We start from the raw sequence: 26,625 nt of genomic DNA, 5'->3' as shown, positions 1-26,625 counted from the left end.
ACTGAACGTGGAAGAACCCGTCATCTTCATCTCGTCCCCCATGCATTCTTTTCAACACGTTCCACCTTTACTGACACAATTCGACAGTATATTACATGGCACAACACAACACTTACAGCTGTTGTCTGGTGAGCACAATCCCCAATCTTGGATCGTAGTCTTGGTGTTCAGACACTCTTCTCGACATTCGCCCCATTTGCCTTGACAGCCTTGTATCGTGCACATCATTGTTTGTGAGAAAGGAGGACCGAAACAATTTTAATAATCAGAAATTCAGCTTTACGTGTGTAAAAGAAATAAATAAAATAAAATAAAATAAATAAATAAATAAGTAAATAAATAAATAAAATGAAATAAAAATAATGTACACTTTTATCATTATATTTTTATAATCAATTGAGGAGCGAATTTATTTAATGAGATGTTTTGATATTACACTTTTGAAATAATTACTAGATCGGACTTCTATTTTGGTATCGACCCTGAAGTGCTGACATCTTCCTTACATGTCTACATTAGTTTCTGCAACATTGCCTGCTTTAAATATAGTTTTCAATTTATGGAACATCACCTCTCCTTTACTAAAACTTTCCTTTTTTCTCTCTGGAAAACATGTGATTTGGGGTACTTCAAAAAAAAAAAAAAAGTCTTTTCTGTTCCCTCCTACAACTTCCATCCTCATTTTCACTCCAAAGCTGGATGTTGCTTCATCTGGTGTATCAGCATTATGTTTTTTTTTTTTTTTTTTTTGCTTGTTGCTTTGTGTGGTGTGATGTAACTGTGTGTCCTGAGTGGATATGATATGAGTTGTGTGGCTGGATGTGTGATGTGGCTGAATGTGATGTATAGTGTGCCATGGTTTGTGGTGTGGTTTGATGTTATGTGTAGTGTTGTCACTGTGAGTGATGACAACCCAGGAAAGACTCACCTGAAGTCGCCTCAACACAACATATACATTTTCCTTTGGAATGAACAGTTGTAGATTTCTCTTCATTGTCCTTGCACTTCCTTCTACAAGTGCCAACAGCAAAACAATCTCAAGACCAGCACTTCTTGGATTCTAGAGACAGAGAGGAAAGAATCTTCATAATTATAAGAGTTAAAGATACCGTGGAATATATTTTTTTCACTTTTGTAAATCTAGGAAAAGATAACAAACTGAAACATTTTTGGTATCTTATAAGTTATTTTAAACACACACACACACACACACACGCACACGCACTCATTGATTTCGTCAAATTAAGGAGTGTTTTCCCCAAGAAGCGTGAATACTGTGAGTTTTTTTTTTTTTGTATCTTATAAGTCATTTTAAACAAACACACACACACACACACACATACACACACACACACACACACACACACACGCACTCGTTGATTTCGTCAAATTAAGGAGTGTCTTCCCCAAGAAGCGTGAATACTGTGAGTTTTAATAAAAAAATGTTGGTGCACATTTGTAGCGTCTCCCACACCTTGTTTTTAACTCCATTTCTTTTCCTTTCTTGCATCTTCTCTTGCATTTTGCTTTTTTCCTTCCTTGCGCATTTGGCTGTCTACCTGCAACCTGGAAAGAAACGAATATTTAGTAAGAGGAACACTGATGGATTGTGAATGCTACTAGAAAGTAATCTACATATATATATATATATATATATATATATATATATATATATATATATATATATATATATATATATATATATATATATATATATATATGCAACAATCTGGCTTTTTTTTTCTCTTCTTTATATGGAATGTGGTTATTTTCATTATTCTTTTCTTATACACTCCGTTCGTTTTACTTCTTCCTCTCTTCCTGGCGTTATAATCCTTTGCCATTTTGTCTGTTTCCGGCCTGTTTCCGGCCTTATCACTATATCAATTTATATTTTCCTTCCTCTCCGGCGTTATCATCCTGTGTCATTTATTCTCTCTTTCGGACGTAGCCATTTTTTGTCATTTTACGTTTTCCTTTATTCCCGGAGCCGTCATCCTTCGAGATGTTTATTTTGCTTCTCAAACTTTTCATAATTTCTTTCTTCGTGTACCAATAATTTTATTTATTGCTCCCTTTCCTCCCTTGTGGCCTGCAATGACCCTCAGTTTTCGCCAGGCTCCTGCTCGCTTCTTGAAGTTGCGTCCACGGCTTCATTCCTGGCTGAAGAAAGGCGCGTCCGTAGGGAAGAAAACATCTCTTCGTCCGCGGCCATTGATGGCCAAGAGAGCAGCAATGCTCAAAGAGAGGCTGTCAGTGCGTGCTTTATCCCAGCAATGTGGTGCTCCCTTCTGTCTTGGCACCTAAACAGAGCGTTGTCCTAAGTGTGTGCAGATGACACTGCTACTCTTACGCAACGCACCATGTCTCATGTAGAGTCCCCATTGTGTGGGGCTTATATACAACCTCTTTCACCCATGCGACCACGTGTTCGATTCCAATGTACCCTGATAAACATTTGTTCGTCAGAGGTGTACGAATATATATATATATATATATATATATATATATATATATATATATATATATATATATATATATATATATATATATTCGTACACCTCTGACAAACAAATGTTTATCAGGGTACATTGCACAATGTTTCATTGAACTGAGGAACAAAAGGCCACTGTTCCGGGATCATTACTCTTTGAGGCGCCCCTGGTTTTGGTTTTTCCTCATTCGTATCGTCACTTGAGGGATATGATGTTATTTCGTGGAAAGCAATGACATTTACCGATCGCCAAAAGCAGCACCACAAAGCAGGGAATGTCTTGAGCAGTTTTCAGCCACACCTGTCACCAATCTATGACTTCAACTCTTTCAACAGGTTTCATCTTCACTGGGCCTTTTATTTCTGCACTTTTTAAGCCCTTGATCAGTGCCTTTCTTACATAAAAAAAAAGTTTGTTGTTCATCAGGGGAAGTTATAAAGGATAGAGGGCAGGAGCAACACTCTCCTATTGAGACGCTGTCACCATCATCATCACCATCGTCAACACCACCACCATCATCAGCACCACCACATCCGTCTCTGAGCCACCGATTGGCCAGGGTTTCCCCAGTCTTCTCCAGTCAGAGATATCTCAGCTGTTCTGTCAGCTGTTCGTCTGGTCTAAGCCAGTATTTCTCAACCTTTCATGTTTTGTGGACCCCTTACATCCACTTATATATTGAATGGAACCCTTGGTACGAGGTAAGGTAGAATATAGTCATTTTACATTTGTAAGTAAAAATTGTTATTGAAAGGTCTTAATTTCACAGGAAGTGGTGTTTGTTACTATTATATCGTTTCCATTGTACAGACATAAGAAAAAAAAAAAATCATGTATATCTACGAAATGGAAAATAAAGTATCTTTCACTTCTTAGAAAACAGAATAATTAGCGTTCAAAATGGTATTTAGCTACTCTGAAAAATTAAGTTACAAATAACATGGTCATATGAAAAGCTTCTCACATTAAATTTTGTTAGTTGGCAACGCGCTGTGTAGCTATTGTACCATGTTATGTTATGTTACCCTGAAAGCAACGTTGCTAACAAATAAATATGACTTCCTCACTTTCTTAAACCATTTAGTGATGAGAACATTATATCATACAAATCATCGTCACATTCTGCGAGATGCAAGTAGCCAGGGAAAGCTGAAAAAAAGGACATCTCAATTAAGATATTGTGTAATCATGAATTATAAAAGCTAAGTCGGACAGGATTAACTGTAATATGTTGAATTTCCCATCTTGTGGATCACTTGATAGATTTCTACGGTCCCCTAAGAGTCCACGGACCCTGGTTGAGAAACACTGGTTTAGGCCACCTCAGCAGCACGACATTATCTGTACTTAGAATTATCTTTCCTTCCTGGTGTGTGTGTGTGTGTGTGTGTGTGTGTGTGTGTGCGTGCGTGCGTGCGTGCGTGCGTGCGTGCGTGCGTGCGTGCGTGCGTGCGCGCGCGCGCGCGAGTGCGTGAAAGAAGCCAGACAAGGGTAAAAAAATGTGTGGGGGGAAAGAACTACGCTAAATTTTCGTTTCCAAAACTGTGAAATAGAAAAGGGCAGTTGTGCCGCAAAAATATTAGTTGTTTCGTAGTGTGCCGTCATACTAAATAGTTTGAAAACCATCGATCTAGATGCATCACTAGCCTTTCACGTCGACCAACTATCCTGGCGTTCTGAGGCAAGTATTTTCTTTTTTTTTTCAAACCAATGTTAAAACAATCTTGACATTCAGATCGACTGTTTTACACAAATATCTTAGGAAAAGTGCAGAAACAACCACGAGTCTAGCCCAGGGGCGGGAGTGGGGGAGTAGTGACGCAATGGACCAGATGTGATACACTAATCGGCTCACGACAACTCAAGGCTACGATACTCTCCCAGCCAATCAGCGGGAAGAGTGGGACTTCATGTGTTTCCCATTCCTCATCTGCAATGCAAGGCTCACTCTCCCACCGGTATTCTCTACACCAGATGTCATCCTTATACTTTTTTGTTTTTCTCTCGTATTTCGTTTTTGTTTTCAGCGATGATGCAAAGTTAGATGAGTTAGTAGCTTGGGGGGGGAGAAAAACTGGCGGAAAAATCTCAGAACACCTAACTTCATGGAAGCTGTTTTAGCTAGAGATGAGATGTGAAATTTCCAATTTAGATTATAAGAAAAGGACAGACCGAGGATGTTCATTGTACAAGAGGGGGCCAATTGAGTGTCATTGAAGAAGAGGGGATAGTTGTCTGGAAGGTTGTGTTGATTTGACAGATGGAGGAATTGAGTTTTTGAAGCATTGAACAATACTAAGTTTACTCTGCCCGAATCAGAAATTTTTGAGAGATCAGAAGTCAGGAGTTGTGTGGTTTCCCTGCGTGAACTGTTTACTTCCTGAAGGGTTGGACGTCTGTGGAAAGACGTGAAAAAATGCAGGGTGGTATCATCAGCGTAGGAGTGGATAGGGCTAGAAGTTTGCTTTAAAAGATCATTGATGAATAATAGAAAGAGAGTGGGTGACAGGCCAGAACCCTGAAAAACACCACTGTCAATAGATTTAAGAGAAGAACGGTGACCGTCTGTCACAGCAGTAATAGAACGGTCAGAAAGGAAACTTGAGATGAAGTTACAGAGAGAAGGATGGAAGCCATAGGAGGGTAGTTTGGAAATCAGAGCTTTGTGCCAGACTATATCAAAAGCTTTTGACATGTCTAAGACAACAACAAAAGTTTCAACACAATCTCTAAAAGAGGATGACCAAGACTCAATAAGGAAAGCCAGAAGATCACCAGTAGAGCGGCCTTGACGGAACCCTTACTGGCGATCAGATAGAAGGTTGTGAAGTGATAGACGTTTAAGAATCTTGCTGTTTAGGATAGATAAAAAAAAAAAAAATTAGATAAGCAGGAAATTAAAGCAATAGGAAGGTAGTCTGAGGGATTAGAACGGTCACCCTTTTTTAGGAACAGGCTGAATGTAGGCAAATTTCCAGCAAGAAGGAAAGATAGATGTTGACAAAGTTGAAAAGGTTGAGTAGGCAAGGTGCAAGCACGGAGGAGAAGTTTCGGAGAACAATAGAAAGGACCTCATCAAATCCATAAGCCTTCCAAGGGTTTAGGCCAGCGAGGGCATTGAAAACATAATTGCGAAGAATTTTAATACGTGGCATGAAGTAGTAAGAGAGTGGAGGAGAGGGAGGAAGAAGCCCTGAATCGTCCAAGGTGGAGTTTTTAGCAAAGGTTTGAGCGAAGAGTTCAGCTTTAGAGATAGATGTGATAGCAGTGGTGTCATCTGGTTGAAATAAAGGAAGGAAAGAAGAAGAGCAAAGTTATTGGAGATGTTTTTGGGTTGATGCAAGAAGTCACGAGGGGAGTTAGATCTTGAAAGATTTTGACACTTAACGAAGGAGTTTTTGGCTAGTTGGAGGACAGACCTGACATGGTTCCGGACAGAAATATAAAGTGCATGAGATTCTGGTGATGGAAGGCTCAAGTACCTTTTGTTGGCCACCTCTCTATTATGTATAGCACGAAAACAGGCTGTGTTAAACCAAGATTTGGAAGGTTTAGGTCGAGAAAAGGAGTCACCTCTATTATGCGCTCAGCACACAGAGACAGGTCTCTGTGTGTGGTCCAGTAGTCATTCCAAGGAAAATCAGCAAAATAGCTCCTCAGGTTAGACTAGGCAAGATGCAAGAACGGAGGCACATTTTCAGAAAACAATAGTAGAGACTCAGTCCATAAGCCTTCTGAAGCCAGCAACGGCATGGAAAACATTAATGTGAAGAATTTTTTGGAATTACCATATATTCCAACAAAATAATGATAAAATTCTGATGGGTGTTTACTACCAATTTAAATTTAACCCTGAACAGCTAACATCCTACCACAACATCAGTTCCCAGCCCCTTCATAAAGCTGCCGCACCAGGACTAGCTTCCCCCCTAGTCACTTCCTACATGACTGGATGCAGGGTTTAATATGGGTTACAAGGTCCACTCGTACACCCTTCTTAACAACGGTTGTAACGCCAGGTCACACTAATGAGATCGCCAGTCTATTTTTACCCACCTATAGACAAGGGAAATACTCTAACAGCACTTAATACCCACAACTGTAAAAGGATCGACAACCATGCCTGGGCAGAAATAATTATAACGAACAATAACACTTATATGGTCGAGGTATAATACCTCGAGGGAATACAGCCCTCGTAACGGATCACCCACTTGCGGCTAGGTATTATAATACTCTAGCAGAGTAGCGTCGTTTACAGCCTCCTGGACGGCAGATGTGATCAGGGCCTGAGTAGTGAGTAAATTTCATTACATTGCTAATCACTTAGGTCCTCCGGAAGTCAAGCACCTTCAAGGAGCCTGACAGAGTAGCATTTAACACTAAACAAGCTCAGTAACAAGAGACAGATCTACAGACGAGTGCCCACCAACACACAGGAGGGTAATTCACTGCTCACTGTACAAGAACTCGACCTGCACACACACATGCAGCCAAGGAGTCACTTCCCTGGATATGGAATGTGTTATAAGCAACTACACTCCCTGGCAAGCTCCTATGGAGACTCGTATGCTATTTAAGTAGGCTGTGACGTACGGCCGGTAACGACTCACTTATTCCTTTAAAGCAACTGACCCAAGTAACTGTAATCCCGCCTCAGTCTCCGCCAGATATTGTTCCGGTCTCAATACGTTTGTTCTGTCTAAGCGATGGATAGCGACTGACTGGTGAAAAGCTTGCCAAACACTCTCTCACTCTGCTGCTATTGGTTGGAGGGTGGGGGGCGGTTGGCGACATATATATACATAACCCACTCTGTTGCTGCCAGGCATGTGGTAGTCGGGGTTGTCTAGTAGGGTTTCCTGCAGTATGAAAATGTCGATACCTTCCACCCCAGCCGCTGGTCTGAGGTGGTGTGCTCTGGCTCTTAGCCCATGGATGTTCCACTGTAGAATTTTAATGATGTTGTCGTCGAACCTTCCTCCTTCCTAGGACTAACAGAACACACGGGCTTGCAACCCTGGTGAAGAACTCTCTCTCAGCCACAAGGATCAGGGACCCTCCGGACTGCGGCGAAAACAACGAGGTCCTGGGAGTCCGGGTAAAGACCAAGAACAGGGAAGTGGCCATCTACAACGTGTACCGAAACCTCCACGCTGATTTCACTGTCGGGGAACTCTTCAGCGTTGCCCACTACGAGTCGGTCATCATAGGAGGTGACTTCAATGCCCACCACCCGGGTATAAACCCAACGCTAGGGAGACGAAACCCAGCTGGCGCGCTTCTAGTCAACTCCCTTGAGCAAACGCCAGAAGTCACACTCCTCACTGAACCTCAATCCACCCACACGAGGGGGGGCACCCTCGACCTCACCCTGGTGTCAACGGACATCTTCCCTCAAACACGATGGAACATACACCCGACACTCACTAGTGACCACTTCGCCATCGAGGTCACCTTAGCAGATGAAGCCCCCGAACGTCCACCTGTCCCGCCGCCAAGATGGAACGTCAAACAGATTAACTGGGACCTCTTCCAACAGGAATTAGACGCCTGGAGCGCACAATATGCCCCCCCAGATGACATCAACGAGGCAGAGAAGGACATGGTAAGAGCCTTCCACGCCGCGCTGGAAAAGTCGTGCCCAAAGGTCGCTTGTGGGGGGCGCCAATATAAGGACCATTGGTATTACGACACCGAAGTGAAGGAGCTCTACGCCAGAGTTAACACTGCCCGAAAACTCTTCCGTCGCAGCAGAACACCTGACAACCTCGAACTTTTGCAAGCTGCCGTCAGAACTACCGACAGAAGGCTGAAGGAAATCGGGCAGGAGAAGTGGCTGGAGTGGTGCGCCTCACTCAACGCACACACGTCCCTCAGCCAACTATGGGACCACATTCGGAGGGCAACCGGCAAAGGAAAGAGAAGAGCTCCTCCCCATCCCGCACCTCAGCAGGAAGCAGAGCGACTTGTCACCCTATTCAGAGACAGGGCAGAGTCAGCCCAGCTCCCCGAACCCACGAGGAGAATCCAACAGGACAGACATGAAAGGAGAAGCAATCTCGTCGAGGAAGCGTGTCAGACAGCCAGCGCTCACGATGCAGCCTTCACCTACGACGAGCTGCTCGTGGTGCAAAAGACGAGCCGGCAGACAGCACCCGGGGAGGATCAGATTTCGTACACAATGATCCACAAAAGCGGAGAAGGCACAAAAAGGGCTCTTCTGGCATTAATCAACGCCTCCTGGCAACAAGGCCAACTGCCAGACTCCTGGAAGAGGGCTATCGTCCGGCCCATACCTAAGCCCAAAGACCCAGCGAACCCGAGGCCCATTCATCTCCTGAGCTGTCTGGGGAAAACAGCTGAGAAACTAGTGAGGAAAAGGCTCGAATTCAAGGTCGGTCCCCTTCACCCGCAGCTATTTGCTTTCACCAAGGGAGTAGGGACGGCCGAGAACCTCGCCGGGCTTCTCAGCTCCATCGACGAGCACCCGTCTGTTGTCGTATTCCTAGACCTGGAGAAGGCCTTTGAACTGATGAACCCCGACACCATCCTCGAGACGCTCATGATGAAAGGTGTGGAAGGGCGGCTGCTCCGTTGGATCAAGAGCTACATCTCCATGAGGGAAATATCAGTGGCCTTCCAGGGAAAAACCTCACAGACATGCGTGCTTGAAAACGGGACTCCACAGGGCGGGATACTTTCCCCCCTCCTCTTCAACCTCGTCATGGAGCGCCTAGTGACCACAAACTTTGAAAGAGGCGTCAGGCTACTCTGCTACGCCGACGACCTCCAACTCATTGTACAGGGAGCACTGCGGCACGTGAAGACACAGAGAGCCCTGAGACGCCTGGAAGACGCCTGCATGGAGCTCGGCCTTAAAATAAACCCCAACAAGACAAAAGCCATCAACTTCCGGGGCAAGCAGACACCCAACATTCAGCTACGGATACAGGACACAGCCATCGAGTGGGTAGCGTCCCACCAGTGTCTGGGGGTACACTTTGACCACCGCCTAACCTTCACTCCGCAAGTGACCTACCTGCGGGAACGGATGGCAACGCGTCTAAACGCCATGCGGAAGTTGACCGGGTTGTCAGCGGGGGCCGACTTCAGCGTCCTCCGCACCTACTACGTCCACGCCATCAGGTCCTTAGTCGACTACTCCGCTGTCGCTTTGGTCGGTTTTGACTCCCGTCGGATACAGGCACTCCAGACTCAGCAGAACAAGGCTCTACGGCTAATGGTTGGGGCACCGATATGGGCCAAGATAGCCAACCTGCAGGTCGAAACCAATGTTGCGCCAGTCGAGGTGAGGATTACCAAGATCGTCGCAACTGTCGCAGCCAAAATCCTAACAAGACCGGGCTACACTCTCACCAGGGACAGACTGCGGGCGGCTATAGCTCAAGGGCCGCACTTCGACGATGCACGCTGGACTCGGAAGGTCGCCGCTGCCTTGACTGCATCCAACCTAGGATTTGCCGCCAACCTCGGTGAAGACGTCCCCAACGCCAGCTACGACCCACCTCCCCCATGGACCGCGACAAGGACCACCTACAGCTGCAGACTCCCGGATGCGCCCAGAGACGACGCTACGCGACGACGAATCCATGGAGAACTGCAAATAGCCCGCTTCGCGTACGAAGGATCCGCCGTCTAGTACACGGACGGCTCAGCGGATCCGGACACGGGAAGATGTGGGGCAGCCTTTGTGAGTGACGACGGAGACCACCCCTTCCGGTTGTCAGATGGATGCAGTAGCTTGCAGACAGAACTGGCAGCTATTCAGCAAGCCACGCTGCATGCTGCGGCTCTTGACAGCAGCCACGTCGTCATACACACCGACTCCAAAGGGGCCATCGAAGTGCTTCAGCATAAAAACGTCCGTGACAACATCTCCCTCACAACTTCCATCCTCAGGAACATCGGTGAACTCGAGGCACAAGGGAAGTCCGTCACCATAAACTGGATCCCGAGTCACGTCGGGATCGCAGGCAATGAGTCAGCGGACGCATTGGCCAAGACAGCGTCAGCCTTCGCGGAGGTCACTCTTCAGATCAGACCCTCCCTCTCAACCCTCAAAAAGGCAGCGCGGCATAGAGAAAATAACATCACCGCCAACAGGAACCGGTCTTACGCCAACGAAGGGTCCAGGAGCTGCAGCTGGTTCCAGGGTGTTACCAGCGGACACCTTCTTCAACTCCCCCGGAATACACCGAGACGCCTCCGAGTGCACCTCCACCGCCTGCGCCTTGGATATCATTGCAACTGGAGGCTCCCACGAAGTGTTCAGGCTGAACGACCGTGCCCCCACTGCAACCTACAACAAGAGGAACCGCTCTTCCACTGGCTTCTACAGTGCAACGGGACTACAGAACTACGCCAGGTGACCCGGAGACAGCCAGTCGACCCCACTTCCGACGGTGCAAGAGAGACCGCCATCAGGATACTCAACACCCTCCTCACCCACCATACCGACACACTGTGTAATACAATATCACGCTTTCCTCCACCTCGTTAGCTCAGCACAGCTTCACTGAGGGACTTAGTGTTGCAAGTCCCTCTTAGCTTAGCTTAGCTACGGGCCGCTTCGCAGCAATGGCCCGTTTCGGGAGAAAAACACAAATGTTTGTACTCTTGAATAAATCTATATAAAAAAAAAAAAAAAAAAAAAAAAAAAAAATCTGTTGCTGCTCTGCACACCACTGAACCACCGATGCAGACACAGACAGAAAACCTCCTATATAAAAAAAATAGCAATGTGGTCTGCCCACAGTCTTTTCTCTCTACAGTCTTTCCATTTCTAACTATACACCTTCCTCTGTCCAAACTCTTCTTCATTCACCTTCTTTCTCTAATTGAAGTAAAGTAAAGTAATGCTGCTCAGCGGTTAGTCACGCAGCAGAGACTGGAGAGACTCGCTTGCTGATCAGTGCAGCAACACCTCAGCCACGTGCTCCCAGCCTTGTGAATTTAGTCTCCACACTGAGCTGCACCGGACTTAGTCTCTGTTGAGTGTGCCAGCTATAGTTCACTCTGTGGACTTTGTTTGGTGTCCACTTTGTGGACTTAGAAGCTGTGCGCCCACTCTGTGGACTTTGTTTTTTGGCAGCCACTTTGTGGACAGCCGTTTCATGCCCACTCTGTGGACTATTTTTCTTTCAGACAGACGGACTTCGTGTTTTTCGCCCATTTAGAATCGGCTCTGAGTTGGTACGAAGCCTTGATCCTGTAAGGACTGCCTAGTAGGGCAGCTCCCTGAGGGGGACCCTCAGAGGGTCGGTCATAGGAAGACTTGAGCCTGAGCGTTAAGGACTCTGACAGCCATGTGGAAGATCCATAAGGGGCAGCAGTCTGGCGTTGGGTCCTTCTCCGGACTGCTGTAGGTACTATGTTACACAATGGCGAGGATCAAAATAAAATGTAGGAATCCTAATGACTGATAACAAACTTAAGCTTATTGAAATCCTATGTAAAAAGGACATTGAGATCAACAGGATTTTCAACACACATGATGGTTTTGCTGTGTTAACTTTGAATGAACACCATGCTGATAACATCTTTGCCACTGACACCAAACTTGAACTCACTCAAAATTATTTTATCCCTATTATGCCTCTAGACTTAAAAGTCAGGAAGAGTGTGATCATTCCTATAGTGGATGATCTTGTTTATGAGAAAAATGCAATGGATATTGGAGAGGAAATGAAATAGGATAATGAGTAGATAAATGAGGATGAAATTGAAACCATTTACAAGTTTCCCAACTCTTCAACACTAAAGATAACTTTAACTTAGGCCCTACTTGCCAAAAAAAAAAAAAAAAAAAATGTACAGAGAAGAGACTCAAAGCCTTCAAGATAAGTATCCCTAGACATGAAATTAAACTTGAGACATATATCACCATCCACTGTTGTATGCGCTGCTACAGTCTATAACATCATTACAAAAAAGCCCCAAAAGCAGAGAGTTCAAGATCTGCTCTGAGTGTAGCACAGGACATGTGTGGCATCGATGCCGAGAGTCTAACGAAAAAATGTTTAAACTGTGGAGACAACCACAGTTGTCTTGCAATGAAGTGTCCTAAAAGGAAAGAAATCTTAAAAGCCAAAAGAGCACAACTAAATACAAAACAAAATATGACTTACTCTAACATTGTGTCTAAAGTACCACCCAAAATACCAACTTACAACATTCCTAAAATTACAAAAGAGGAATTACTTAAAATCCACATTTGTGTTGCACATGCTCAATTTAAGAACCAGGAAAGGCCAGGGTCCTACGCAGACGAGTTTAACAAAGTATTAAGTGCAAATAATTTTCCTGACATAATAATACCGGATGACAGTTCTGAACAATCTGCGACTGGTGCTGTGAGTCTTGATCCCACTCAACAAGACACACTTGAAGAACAGCAAGGCTTGAGTAGGCAAAGCAGTTTGAGTAATATAAGCGTAAGCAGTGAAGCTGCATCTATAATGAAACTAAACTCAAAAGACTTGGGTTTAATATTCTTTACTACAAAAGCAAATGGATGGCCCCAAAACTCTTCAACTGTGGAACTGATAAAAGATGTATGAAGTAAAAAAGATAAAATGGACATACACAAAAAAAAAAAAAAAAAAAAATTGAGGATCAAATTCTACGTAAAACAGGGAGAGGTGAAATAAAACTGTCCAACTGCTTTTTCTCAGTGGAGAAGAACAAGTTTAGAAAAATTAGACCCGGACTTATTCAGGAGCGTCCAACTATGGAACAACGTGACCCACGCCTAGAGAAGACTTTCTGTCATTAAGCATAACATAACAATTATTCAACATAATATCCTGAACTGGAAAACTAATAAAACATCTTTACTACCTTATTATCTTGAAAATGACCCTAATATTCTTCTTTTAAACAATCATGGATTAAATAACAGTGATGGGTTAAAAATCCCTGATTATAGAGTTTATAAAATAAATTATACTGCAAATATTTCTGATGGGTCAGCAATTGGTATAAAACATAACATTAAACATAAACTATTCGATAACTTTGACACCGATTTTATAACTGTAGAAGTTGATACAAGTTTGGGACCTATAACAAGTTGCCACAACTTACCTCCCAGACGTCCCTTCTTACCATACACGCACATGCACAGATTGTTAAATAACAGTATTCCAAAATACATCCTGGGAGATTTCAATGGCAGGCACTCAGTGTTTGGCAATAAAGATAATAATACAGTCGGTAAGAGTCTATCTAATCTTATAAATCAAGGCAAATTAATCCATCTTGGTCCTCACTTTCCAACGCATTTTAGCCACAACTCGTCCACAAATCCAGATATTTTTTTTCTCTAACAAACACCATTACTTGAACTGCATTTATGAGCCAGGTGACATAACCACTTCTGATCACCTACTTATAATATTTAAGCTCTCTACTGCGGCTTTTATTATTGAGAAACCAAGAATATATACGATAAACAAGGCTGATTGGGATCTATTCCAATACAAACTAGATAAATGTTGCCAACTTTGAAGGAAGTAACGACGAACAACTAGAGAACGCAACAATGGATTGGGTTAAAACAGTAAAAAGTGCTGTGGACATAGCCATTCCAAAGTCTACTTATCAGTATATTTATCAGTTAAAAATTTCACCAGAGATAAAAGACTAAGAATCACAGTTTGAAAACCTAAAACAATACATGACTGGACTCTACAAAGATACAGAGAATATCTAAGAATAAAAACAGAACTAAAAGAAAGATGCAAAGAAGCCTATAATAATTACTGGGAGGACAAAATAAATCACATTTCAGAGAACTATAAAAACAATAAACAATTCTGGAATAAAATAAAAATACTGAAAGGGAAGAAGGCAACTTACATTAACTGTATGAAAGACACCGAGGGGAGAAGGTATTTTTCCGATAAAGAAAAATGTAATTTAATGGAGAAAACATGGAAAGACGTTTTTATGATTATGGAGGAGGGAGAAACAACTTTGACAAACAACACTCTGATCATGTCAATGGATATTAATGTACATTACAATAGAGTTAACTCATTTCCAACAGTTAACTTAAACAGACTAAATACTGATGGCTACCACACTAGAGATAATAATACAGCCGGTAAGAGTCTATCTAATCTTATAAATCAAGGCAAATTAATCCTTAGACGAAATAAAAACTTACATTCATAGATCGAAAAAGAAAGCTCCTGGCTATACTAAGATAAATATTCAAATGTTACAGAATTGTACACATAAAACGTTCGAACAGTTAAAAAATATATTTAACGCATGTCTGTTTATTGGATATTTTCCTTCCAATTATTGCTTCCAAAGATCTTTGAAAGACTAATACACGCTAGACTAAACACCTTTTTATCTGAAAATAGCATTTTGAAAGAAAGACAACATAATTTAACAAATTTAGGACATACATATAAAGGTACTCACACAGCAATAACAAAAATTTACGAAACAATCGCCAATGCTTTAGCGGCAAAAAAAAAAAAAAAAAAAAAAAAAGCTGTACTTGGTCTTAAGAGATGTTGCTAAAGTTTTTGATAAAGTGTGGCATAATGGGGTTATATAAAATCTTAAGACTTGAACTTCCTGACATATTAGAAAAAACCTTGTGTAATTTCTTGGACAACAGAGAGGCCAAAAATTAACATTGGAAATGATTATAGTAATGAGATAAGGCTACTAAGTGGTGTCCCACAAGGCAGCGTATTATCGCCTTCTCTATATACTTTATATACTAACAACCTTCTTCCACCTGAATATGGCTGTTCTGACACTATGTATGCGGATGACATAAACTAGGTTATAACAACACCAATTAAATCGAAATTAATGATGAAAGTAAAAGATGAAAGAGAAATTGAAAGAATAAATAAATTTGAAAGAAAATGGAAAATAAAAACAAGTGAAGAAAAATTTTAAATAATACCAATTGCTCAACTTAAATCTAAAAAAAAAAAAATCACAGTCAATGGCAAAGAAATCGAAACTTGCAATAACGGCAAACTACTTGGCCTTAACATTAACACAACAGGATTCATAGGCTATACCACAAAAACAATAAGGGCAGAGGAATTCTAAGTCATCTCAGAAGATTTAGTAACTTAACACCCAAACTGAAAACGACTCTAGTTAAACCTTTTTAATACCTGTCCTAGAATATCCTACGATGCCAATATGCATGGCTTCCTTATCCCCCAAAAAAGAAAATTGCAGTGTCCTAAACAAAACTGTTAGATTTATACATTGTAATGAAGACGAACAATTGAATACTGAGCAGTTACACATTAAGAATAATATTACCCCTCTAAATATCTCTACCCATTACAAACCTCAAAAAAAAAAAAAAAAAAAAAAAAAACTGTGAAAGAATAAGAATGAGTGAAAATGCGCAATGCGAAGAACTTGTGACCGGACGAAATAACAAACACACGTGGTTCCTTAAGAGCAGTACCATTATTAACATGGAGGAACCTCAGGCAATTATTATTTGACAGAGTTAATTTTTCTTCTAGTTTTCACAGGTATGATTGTGGTTGTAGCCGGAAGGACGAGCCTAGTGGACTACGAATGGAGCACCGAAGACTACGTTGCAGATTCCTTACTCCTATATCCTAATTCCTTATCATTACCTAGACCTTAACCTAATTATCCTATCCACCCTACCTTACCCTGTATACTATACCCTACCAAACCTTATTAAACCTTAACCTATTAAATACAACAAGAAATATATTATGTACCAACTTACCTTAATACGAAATGACGACTGTCTTTCTGTGGAAAATTCGGAGTCTATTAAGGAGACACCTTATACTTTGTCATTGTATATACTTGTCTGAGTCACAACTTTGTACATAACTTAACTCGGGGTCACAGTACATGGCAGTCAAAAAATGCTAGAGTTTAGTTGTGTATCTCTCGAGGAAAGCTGACACACAAGTTACGCACATGGGAAATGCACAAGAAGTACATACTCTCTCTCTCTCTCTCTCTCTCTCTCTCTCTCTCTCTCTCTCTCTCTCTCTCTCTCTCTCTCTATTCAGCACAGTGTGACAGATACACCTCCCTCCTGAGTCTGTGTTGTAGGGAAAGTTGTGGTCCTGCCAGTGTACTTGTGACTCGCAGGTGAGTGTGAGAATGAGGAATATGTGTCTTGGTTTGCAAAAAAAAAAAAAAGAAAGAAAGAAAGAAAGAAAAAGAGAAAAAAAAAAAAAAAAAAAAAAAGAAAAAAGCAAAGTGGTCAAGCCTACTATCTCTCTTTTACTTTCTTTCACCCTTCTCTTCCCACCCACTTTCTCTTTAGCTAACTTTCTGTCCTTTCATCCCCTTAAAAAAAAAAAAAAAAAAAAAAAGCTGCTCTGCGCCTCATGCTGGCTTATATGAATAAGACACTTCACTTTTGAAAATTCTAATGATTAAATTTGGGGGGGACAGATGAATACTGATCACTCTGCTGTTAAAAGCTACCTTTCTACTAAATACTGGCAGAGACTCAAATGGAATGGACAAAGGGGAGTTAAGATATTTATGTGGGGAATAGGAGTAACTGTGCAGATAAATGCTATGTTAGGAGCTTCAGGCTGGGTAGGCTATATCAGAGACGCATCAAATCTCATCCCCCGCCTGTCTCTTTTGTCATCTCTCTCGCTCCCTTTCCTTCATTCTTATTCTAAAATTCGTTCTTACTTCTTTCTTCATTTTATATCGCCTTATCTCTGCACACAACACGCCCCCTCATAAACAAAAATTATACAAGGCTTACGAAAATTTTAGGAACACGCAACAAATTCAAAATCAACATATTACTAATATCATCATCATCAGTCATCAGACTCATTACAAAATATCAGACTACTATAGCGCAGGCATAATTGATTACTATAAAAAATAGAAAACAACAAGGATCCCATTTGGCCCTCCAAATTCAGACTGCCGACGCTTCGTTCTCCTCTTACTCCTCCGAGACCCGTGTCTGGTTCTACGCCACGACCTGTGGTCTTCACGGCTACATAGATGTGAAATTTTCCTTCCATAGGGAATATTAGTCATCTCCTGTGACTCTGTCCACGTCTCCGTCTCCGCCGTCTCCTCGGTCCTCTGCCTTCATTATTTCTCCATCTACTCTCACCTCTCCTCCTCTCTTCACTATATACTCTACTCCAGCTGTATCTTCTCCTCCACACTGTACAACCTTCAGAGTCACCATACAGTGACATCCCTACATCCTTGCACCACGCATTGAGCCCACCAGGGACCGTAGTCTCCTGATGCATCATCATCACGAAAAGACCAGGTAAAATACTTCCCAGCCAAACAAAACTGTCCAGTGTCACTCCCGCTTGTCCGCTCTCGACTACGTGGAACCTCCGTGCCACACCCATAAAACTGACAAAATAAAAATTCCACTTTCTCGACAAAACTAAGAGGTGCCATCTAGCCGCTCTTGACAAAACAAAATAATTCTTCTTCCCGGGTGTGACACAACCAAGCTTGCTTTCCACCGTCAGGTACAGCAATGCTATCACACATCATTCCCCCTGCCAGCCCCTTGATGACACAGGTATCTACAGCGAGCTGACATCTGGTCCTTTCCAGGACAGAGCACAAGCATTCCTGCACACGGAGTAAAACGAACACACGTGGTCGTCACAAAACTACAAACACCGACTCCAACATGAACCCAGCCGACGTGCCCCTGAACCATCTCCACTGGTCCTAGCAACTGCTCCGGTGTACAAGGCTCTTTCATTATACTGGATACCTTGTCGCTTCGAGGAAGCCGACACCCATCATCAAACACTACACTCTTCGGGCCCAGTAACAGGAACTCAGCTACAGGCAGTCCCCAACAACACTGAAGGTGCCTCCTGAACGGCTAGCAACAAACTATCACCAGCAACCTTGCACAGCGCTGCCTCTCGACGCGGCTCCTTAACGCTAACGTCAATAACATCATCACAACTGGCCCCGGAAAAAGGAATCGGGTGAGCAACATCACAAATAATCCCCACACCAGGGGAAACAACACTAGCCATAGCACAACGGAGAGGGGACCCAGACAAGAGGTCATCAGGCTTGCCAGCCTGACCTACGCGGTTATGCCCAAGAAATGGGACCTCACCCAGCTCCCATAACCGCGCCAAACGCTCCTGAGTCAACCTGACTCCAAAACGACCAAGCACCATACCGCTACGTGCTACTAGCACCTGTGCCTCCTCAACTGTGGATGGCACATCAAAACGGGGCTCCAAACATCCGTCCTACTCTCTCCGTCGGCTATTCACGATAGTGTTACTCTCAACACACACACTGTCCGACCCTCTGCTTCCTTGTCATCCACTCCTACCTTGGCAAGCAGTGCGGCAACACAAGGGGAAGTAAGGAAATTTACGTGGGGAAGAAGAGTGACTGCGCGGATAAATAGTATGTTAGGACCTTCAAGCTGGGTAGGCTATGTGTCTCTCTTCTCGTCTCTCTCTCTCTTCCTTTCCTTCATTCTTCTTCTCTCATTCGTTCTTACTTCTTTCTTCGTTTTATATCGCGTTATCTCGCTGCACACGACAATCCATTATGGGGATTTATCAGGTTATGAGAGACGTACTAGACCAACCGAAAAAAAAAAAAAGAAAAAAAAAGGAAAGAGTAAAAAAAAAAAAAAAGAGTGTTAGGCCAGAATCAGTTTGTATTGCACTTGCGTTCTTTTCAACCATTTATCTTACAACTAACATAAGTAAAGCAAAAGAAAACTATATATCTATATTTATTTCAAAATATGCAAAAAAAAAAAAAAAACGATTTTAATACTTTCCCATTTGGCACCATATGTCATATGATTTGGTGTAGCAGACTATCATTTTGACTATTTAGGCTTGTAGGGGATGTTTGGACTTGTTACTTAAGTAGCATAGTCCTTGGGTTTCCAGAAAAAGAGTTGTACAATCTGAATTTATGAGAAAAAAAAAAATAAGAATTATGAAAAGATTGAAAATATCCATGGATCTGCAAGGAAGTTAACACTTGTGGTGATATTGTTCTGGTTTTGGTAAAAAAAAAAAAAAAAAAAAAAGGAAAAAATAAATCGAACTAAAAATATGAAAATTTCATTAAGCTTGTAAAGGACATTTTTTGAACCAAAAGCCAATGGAAATATGAAAAAAAACTCGATCAAACCTATGCACTGGACTCTTATAAACAAGAAAACAAAAAGTTTTGGTTGCTTACTTTAACTCCATGCACTCTAGGCACTGAATCACGATTCAGCAGATAACTCAAGTAGTAGGATCCCAGCAGGAGGTTGGAGGATGCCCTTTGATCTCTTCCTGTTTTTTTTTTTTTTTTTTTTTTTTTTTACCTCACTGGGTGACAGGTCCATGCATTGTGGGAATTTCGTGGGAATTTTGTATGTTGCAAGGAACATAATGTTCATTCTGAGGCACTTCTTCACAAGGTAAATCGTCACAAGGCACATCGTCACAAGGTACATCGTTACGAGGCACATCATCGTGAGGAAAAGGCTCCCATGTTATCCATGTCATCTGTTTCTTTTCTAGTACCAGGCAACGACGTAGTGGAGGCAACAGAGAGGCACATGAAGTGGATGAGGTGGCAGGTGCGCTGGTGGCTGTAGCTTCAGAAAGGTGAGGTTTGGCGTCAACATATGATGGCTGTTTCTTCATGTCTCTCGTTCTCAAGATAGTCTTTTTCATTACTGCTTTCCTCATTATCAGCCAACAACATGGACATTCATTCCTCTATCGTGATTCTTTTGGTCGCTATCGTCACTCTACGAAGCAAAAGAAAAAGAAAAAAAATCTAAAAAAAAAGTTCAGTGTAGCAGCATGCTTCGTCACTAAACAAAAATTATAGCACCATCAAGTAGGCCAAAAAACCTAACTAACACCCATAGAAACAATAGTTTGCTATAATAGTTTCCTCATAAAGATTTTTTTTTATGAGGATGTTATGTGAACCGAAAATTACTTACCGTTCACAGTCGGTCAGATACGAGACCACGTGTGGCGCCAGACGCTTTGTCCTGCCAGAGAAGAAGCGGACCGAGAGAAGCGGACCGAGACAGATCTCTGACATGCTAGCACTAATCATTATTAGGAAAATTAGAATAATACCTCCTCAGATGCCACAAATTAGCAACGGTGTTGAGACACAGATTTCAGGAAACAATTGTACAAAGAATCGAGGAATCACCCTATGAACCAAGTAGTGATAAAGGCAGGACAACGAAAAACGAGGAGGGGATGATCGCACACGTTCCCATAGCTTTCGGTCATGATAATAAGACCGAACGGTAGAGAGAGAGAGAGAGAGAGAGAGAGAGAGAGAGAGAGAGAGAGAGAGAGAGAGAGAGAGAGAGAGAGAGAGAGAGACTTTTTAATATTATAATTTCGTTGCCCTTGTACATAAAAAAAAAAGTACCTTTACAGATTATAGGAAAGCTTTTGATTTTCCAGAAAGAACACCATTATATTTAAAGATGCTGAACAGTAATATTAACAGAAACGTTTTACGTATTATCCAGAATGCGTACAAAAATGGCAAAACTTGTGTAAATATAGGTGATAGTATAGTCCGTACCCTGAACACATATTGCTTTAATGTGTATTTAAGATTATACTTTTTACTGTATGCTGACAGCATGCACAGTGGTACTAGCGGAGACAGCGTCGCAGCTGCAGGAGATACTGTACACTGTGCATGGCTATTGTTATGGGGTGGGGGGGTTGCAGGTAAATGTTGAGTAGACTAAAAAACTATATTTTCAAGAGGAAAAGTAAGAAAATTTAAAACATTTGAAATTAGTAATGAAAACATTGATGTAGTACATGGCTATGTATACTTGGGACCGATGTTTAACTATAATGGATAATTTCACAAGGTGAAAATAATAACTCAAATAACTCAAGTGAAAAAAAAAAAAAAAACACTTGGGTTGTTAAAGAAAAAAGTAATAATAATAATTCACCAGTGGATGTGTGTATAGGTTTATGTGCAAAATAATTTATTTAAAATGATTGTTCCAATTTTGTTATACGAGTGCAAGCTTTGGGGTCTTGAAAGTCAAGGTTCCAGTCTCAGGTCAGGGTTCCTCATGAACGAACGTGTTTAGTGAGCAGTGACCTGACGGTACTATAACTGGCTAGTGTAGACATGGCGCCTTGTGTTGCTGAGTCGACTGGTTGTGTTAGTTCTCCTGTTCACGAAGCCTTCGTTGCGAAGGTCTCAGAGGTGGAGCCTGAGTTCCATCGAAGGATCTGAGAGATGCAGGCTGAGTTTCGTGAGAGGATCTCAGACTTGCAGGCTAAGTTCTGTGGGAGGATCTCAGCACCTGTGGGAGGGTCGTGCCCCACCGTCACCTTACCTAGTAAGCTGACGTAAGAACAGTGGTCGGTTGTGTGCAGGGTATCCAAGAGGCTGAAGGTCCTCAGGGCGCCTTGCGTGGAGACGAAGAATCCCTTCAGTGTGCTGGAAGTAAAGGAGATGGAGGTGGACTTGACGGGAGGAGACAAGAAGGAAGGGGCAGACGCAGTTACCCTACCCCAAGGTAGAATGATTGTGTTTGGTGATAGGCAGGTTAGGCATTTAATATGTTTTGTGCCAGAGATAGGAAGCGTAGGTCGAGGGTGTTTGCCGGGGGCTGGGATAGGGAAGGTACCTGATAGGCTAGACACGTGCTTGGAAAAAGATGGGACCAAGTCCATTGTTTTTCTCAGCGCGGGAGGGAATGACCTTAGTAAGATCAGGAGTGAAGAACTGTTCGGGAGGTTTCGACATTCTTTGGATAGGATTAGGGACAAGGAAGGGATCCCTGTGATATGTGGTGTCTTGCCGAGGGGAGTTGGTACTGAGTGGCTCTCCAGGGCTATTAGAGTGAATCGCAGGCTCGCGAACCATTGAAAGAGCAATGGATGGACGTTCATCGACAACTGGGACCTCATCTATGGTAGGGACACCTTGTACTCCCGGGATGGACTGCTTTTATCACGCCAGGGTGTTCGGATTTTGGCCGGAACACTCAAGCTGGAGGTAACTGCATTCCAGCGATTTTTTCGTTAGTCAAGAGGAAAAGAAGGGGTCATGAGGTCAAAACGAAGGACAAATTAGTTAAATCTAGAAAGGTAACTAGCTCAGGGAAGGTTAGCAATAGCTTAAGTGTTTATTACACAGATTGTAGAAGCATTTTGAACAAAACAGACTTGCTTAGAGGAATAGCGTGTATAGAGAATCTTGATATCATTGCTTTAACAGAAACTTGGTTAGATATGTCAGGAAAAGTATTTAATCCAGAGGTTAAGATAGATGGTTATACACTGTTCTTATAAAGACAGGGAAAATAGGAGAGGAGGAGGCGTCGCGTTATACGTTAGGGACACATTACAGTCTTGTAGTAACAGTAGAATTAAACCAGACAGCAAAACAGAGTCGATATGGGCAGATGTTAAGGAAGGACCACAGTCAGTAGTACTGGGAGCAGTGTACAAGCCACCGAACAGTACAAAGAAAATAGAGCAGGAAGGTACAGTCAGGTATGGTAGAAGATTTTAATTTTAAGAATATCGACTGGAACCTGATGGAAGCAGAGGAATTTCTAAAGGTAATTCAGGATAATTCTTTAAAACATGTAGTCGTAGAACCCACAAGGGCGAACAATATTCTAAATTTAATTCTTACTAACAGGGAGGAAGCAGCCACGCAGGTAAAAGTTGGAGGACGTTAGCAGGTCCATCCGCCCCAGTGACGATGCGCCCCAAATCTATTCGCCCCGTAAGTTGGGGCGCATCTGCGCGTAGAGAAGTTGATGCGCCCCAGTGCGCCCCACAACCAAGTCGTTGCGCCCCAACTCTCATAAGCAAATAAGTATACTTCGGATCAATGGATGAACGAAAAATTTAAAACAATTCGAAGCAGCCTAATGAGGCTAATGAGGCTACGACCCAACTCTCATACACAAATAAGTATACTTCGGCTCAATGGATGAACGAATAATTTAAAACAATTCGAAGCAGCCAAATTAGGTTACTTTCTAGTACAAATATTATCATAGCTACACCTCCATCATGGCGAGTGCTCTGCCAACATACCCGTGCATTGTTTGCTTTAATGAAGTAAGTAAGGCCAAGGCAGCAAGCACTGCAATGTGAAATATGTTATAAATGGCTACACCGTACCTGCAACTCAGGTGTAAGCCAGCTGGATTATAGAAGGATGAACTGTAGGGAGTTGGCTGATGTACATTGGTAATGCAGTAATTGCAGTAATTGGTACTGCAGTAATTGGTACTGCAGTAATAGCATACATCCTTCCCTGCCGCCACTATCACCACCTGCTGTAGAACATGAAGGTAATACTGTACACAGCAAACGTCCAGTACACTAACATTAACTGAATATAAAGAAGTTTTGCGGAGTTGAAGTGAAAATTTTGTGGTGTTATTTTTATATTACTGTTTATCAACACACACACACATTCTTATCTTCCCCTCCGTCCTGTTTATCTCCCCTTCATCACATAACCACCTCTCTCTCTCTCTCTCTCTCTCTCTCTCTCTCTCTCTCTCTCTCTCTCTCTCTCTCTCTCTCTCTTCATTAATGTATTAGATCCGGAGGTAATATTATCGCTTGGCGTCCCATGCATCGTTTCCAGATATGAGTGATGATGGTAGTACACAACAAACGTCCAGCATACACAGTGATATTCTGCATCACTCATTGTGTGACCCTACCCCTATGGATGTAGATGATGTGGACAATGTTACAACATGGACTATTGTTGAAAATTCATCCCGCCAGAGACATCCAAAGCTAACAAACTCTACTGGTTATTTATATAATGTAAAGCGAAAAAAACAAAAATGGATTAGTTGACTGGCAGTGTTGCAAGCGGTCTCGAAGTGCTGTAATGTGTCATGCAAGTTGGAGACAGCTTTATAACTGGCGCCGCTGAACACTGTCATCCCGCCGAACCTAACACAACTACAGTGCATCAAATCCGAGCTGCTGTGACGGAAGAGGCATGCACCAATATCTTCAAACCAGCAGGGGAGTTAGTATCAATGGCGATGAGGAAACATTTGGACACGCCAAAACCTTACCCAAGTCTTTCGAAGCCTGCACATCTTGCACGTACTGCCAAACGACACCGACAAAAGGAACGTCCTACTGATCCAACAGAGTTGTGTTTTACACTTGACATTGATTTTATTGGCCAAGACTTTCTACAAAATGATATTCATGTGCGTGGCAATCGTCACTTCATCTTTGCTACTGCTGCTCAATTAGACATCCTTTTCAAATGTCGACACTGGTTTATAGATTCGACATTCAAAGTGGTACGAAAGCCGTTTTACCAACTTTTTTCCATTCAAGGCTTTGTAAAATCTGGAGACTCTATTAAACAGGTCCCTCTCCTATTTTGTCTAATGTCTTCCCTTAAGAAAGCATGTGCTCCAAGGTATTGTGGATTTAGCAGATACTGTTGCTGTGGAGCGTGTCACTATCGATTATGAGCATGCGATGTGGCAAGCCATACCAAAGGTGTTTCCCACAGTGACCATTCACGGCTGCGGATTTCACTAGGCCCAGGCAGTGTGGCGACAAGTGCAGGCTCATGGCTTGCAAATTGCTTATCGCCAAGACTGTGATACACACAGGTTCATAAAGAAGTTGCTTTCTCTTCCATACCTGCCATGTGAAGATATCATTGCAACATTTGACGAGCTTATTTCAAACACAACCCTTAGCCCTAACCTAATTACTCTTGTTGCGTACATTCACAACCAGTGGATCACATCCACTATCTTTCCCCCAGCTACCTGGAGTGTTTACAAGAAAAATGAACCAACTATGATGTGAAATGGTAGCATCACCGCCTCATCAGTCACGCGGGCAAAAGCCAATTACCCTTCTATGTCCTAACTACCCTTCTAAAAGAAGAAGCGGAGGATGTTGAAAGGACACTTATATAAGTTAGTATCTGACAGAAAAATCGAGCGCTTCCAAAGAAAATCATATAAGACACTCCAGGCCCGTTTGCATAATTGCTGGGATAGCTACAGTAATGGCGATCTGTCACCAATGCAGCTACTTGCCGAATGTTCATATTTTGTGCCATTTTAATCTTTTCTTCTTGTTTTGTCTCCTTTTATATTGTCTCCTTTTATTTAGATGTTTTTATGACCCTAAGTGTCTTGACACCCCCCTCAACTTTTTCTTCATTAACTTCTGCAACATTCGCGGTCTAAGATCTAATTTTCAATCTGCAGAACACCACCTCTCCTCTTCTAAACCTCATCTTCTTTTCCTCACTGAAACTCAGGTGTCTGAGGCAACTGACAGTAGCCCCTTTTCTGTTCCCTCCTACTTTCTCTATCCTCATTTTCGATCCAAAGCTGGATGCTGCGTTTATGTGCGCAATGACTTAACCTGCTCTCGTGCCCACGCTCTTGAATCTTCCGAGTTTTCCACCATCTGGCTACGACTACAAAGTCATTCTCATACTAAATTTATCTGTGCTGTATACCTCTCTCCTAACTCCTCTGACTATAAGAAATTCTTTGACTACTTAACTTCCAAAGTGGAGCACATTCTGACCCTCTTCCCTTTTGCAGAGATCTCCATTCTTGGAGACTTCAATGTTCACCACCAGCTTTGGCTTTCCTCTCCCTTCACTGACCATCCTGGTGAACTAGCCTACAACTTTGCTATCCTCCATGACCTAGAGCAATTGGTGCAACACCCTACTCGTATTCCTGACCGTCTTGGAGATACGCCCAACATTCTTGACCTTTTCCTGACCTCTAATCCTTCTGCTTATGCTGTCACCCTTTCTTCTCCGTTGGGCTCCTCCGATCACAATCTCATATCTTTATCTTGTCCTATCACTCCAATCCCTCCTCAGGATCCCCCGAAGCGAAGGTGCCTCTGGCGTTTTGCCTCTGCTAGTTGGGGGGACCTGAGGCGGTATTTTGCTGATTTTCCTTGGAATGACTACTGCTTCCGTGTCAGAGACCCGTCTTTATGTGCTGAGCGCATAACAGAGGTGATAGTGTCTGGCATGGAGGCGTACATTCCTCACTCTTTTTCTC

Source organism: Scylla paramamosain, chromosome 29 (assembly GCF_035594125.1).
Source record: "Scylla paramamosain isolate STU-SP2022 chromosome 29, ASM3559412v1, whole genome shotgun sequence".
In the NCBI taxonomy this organism is placed as follows: domain Eukaryota; kingdom Metazoa; phylum Arthropoda; class Malacostraca; order Decapoda; family Portunidae; genus Scylla; species Scylla paramamosain.
This window is presented reverse-complemented; position numbering follows the sequence as displayed.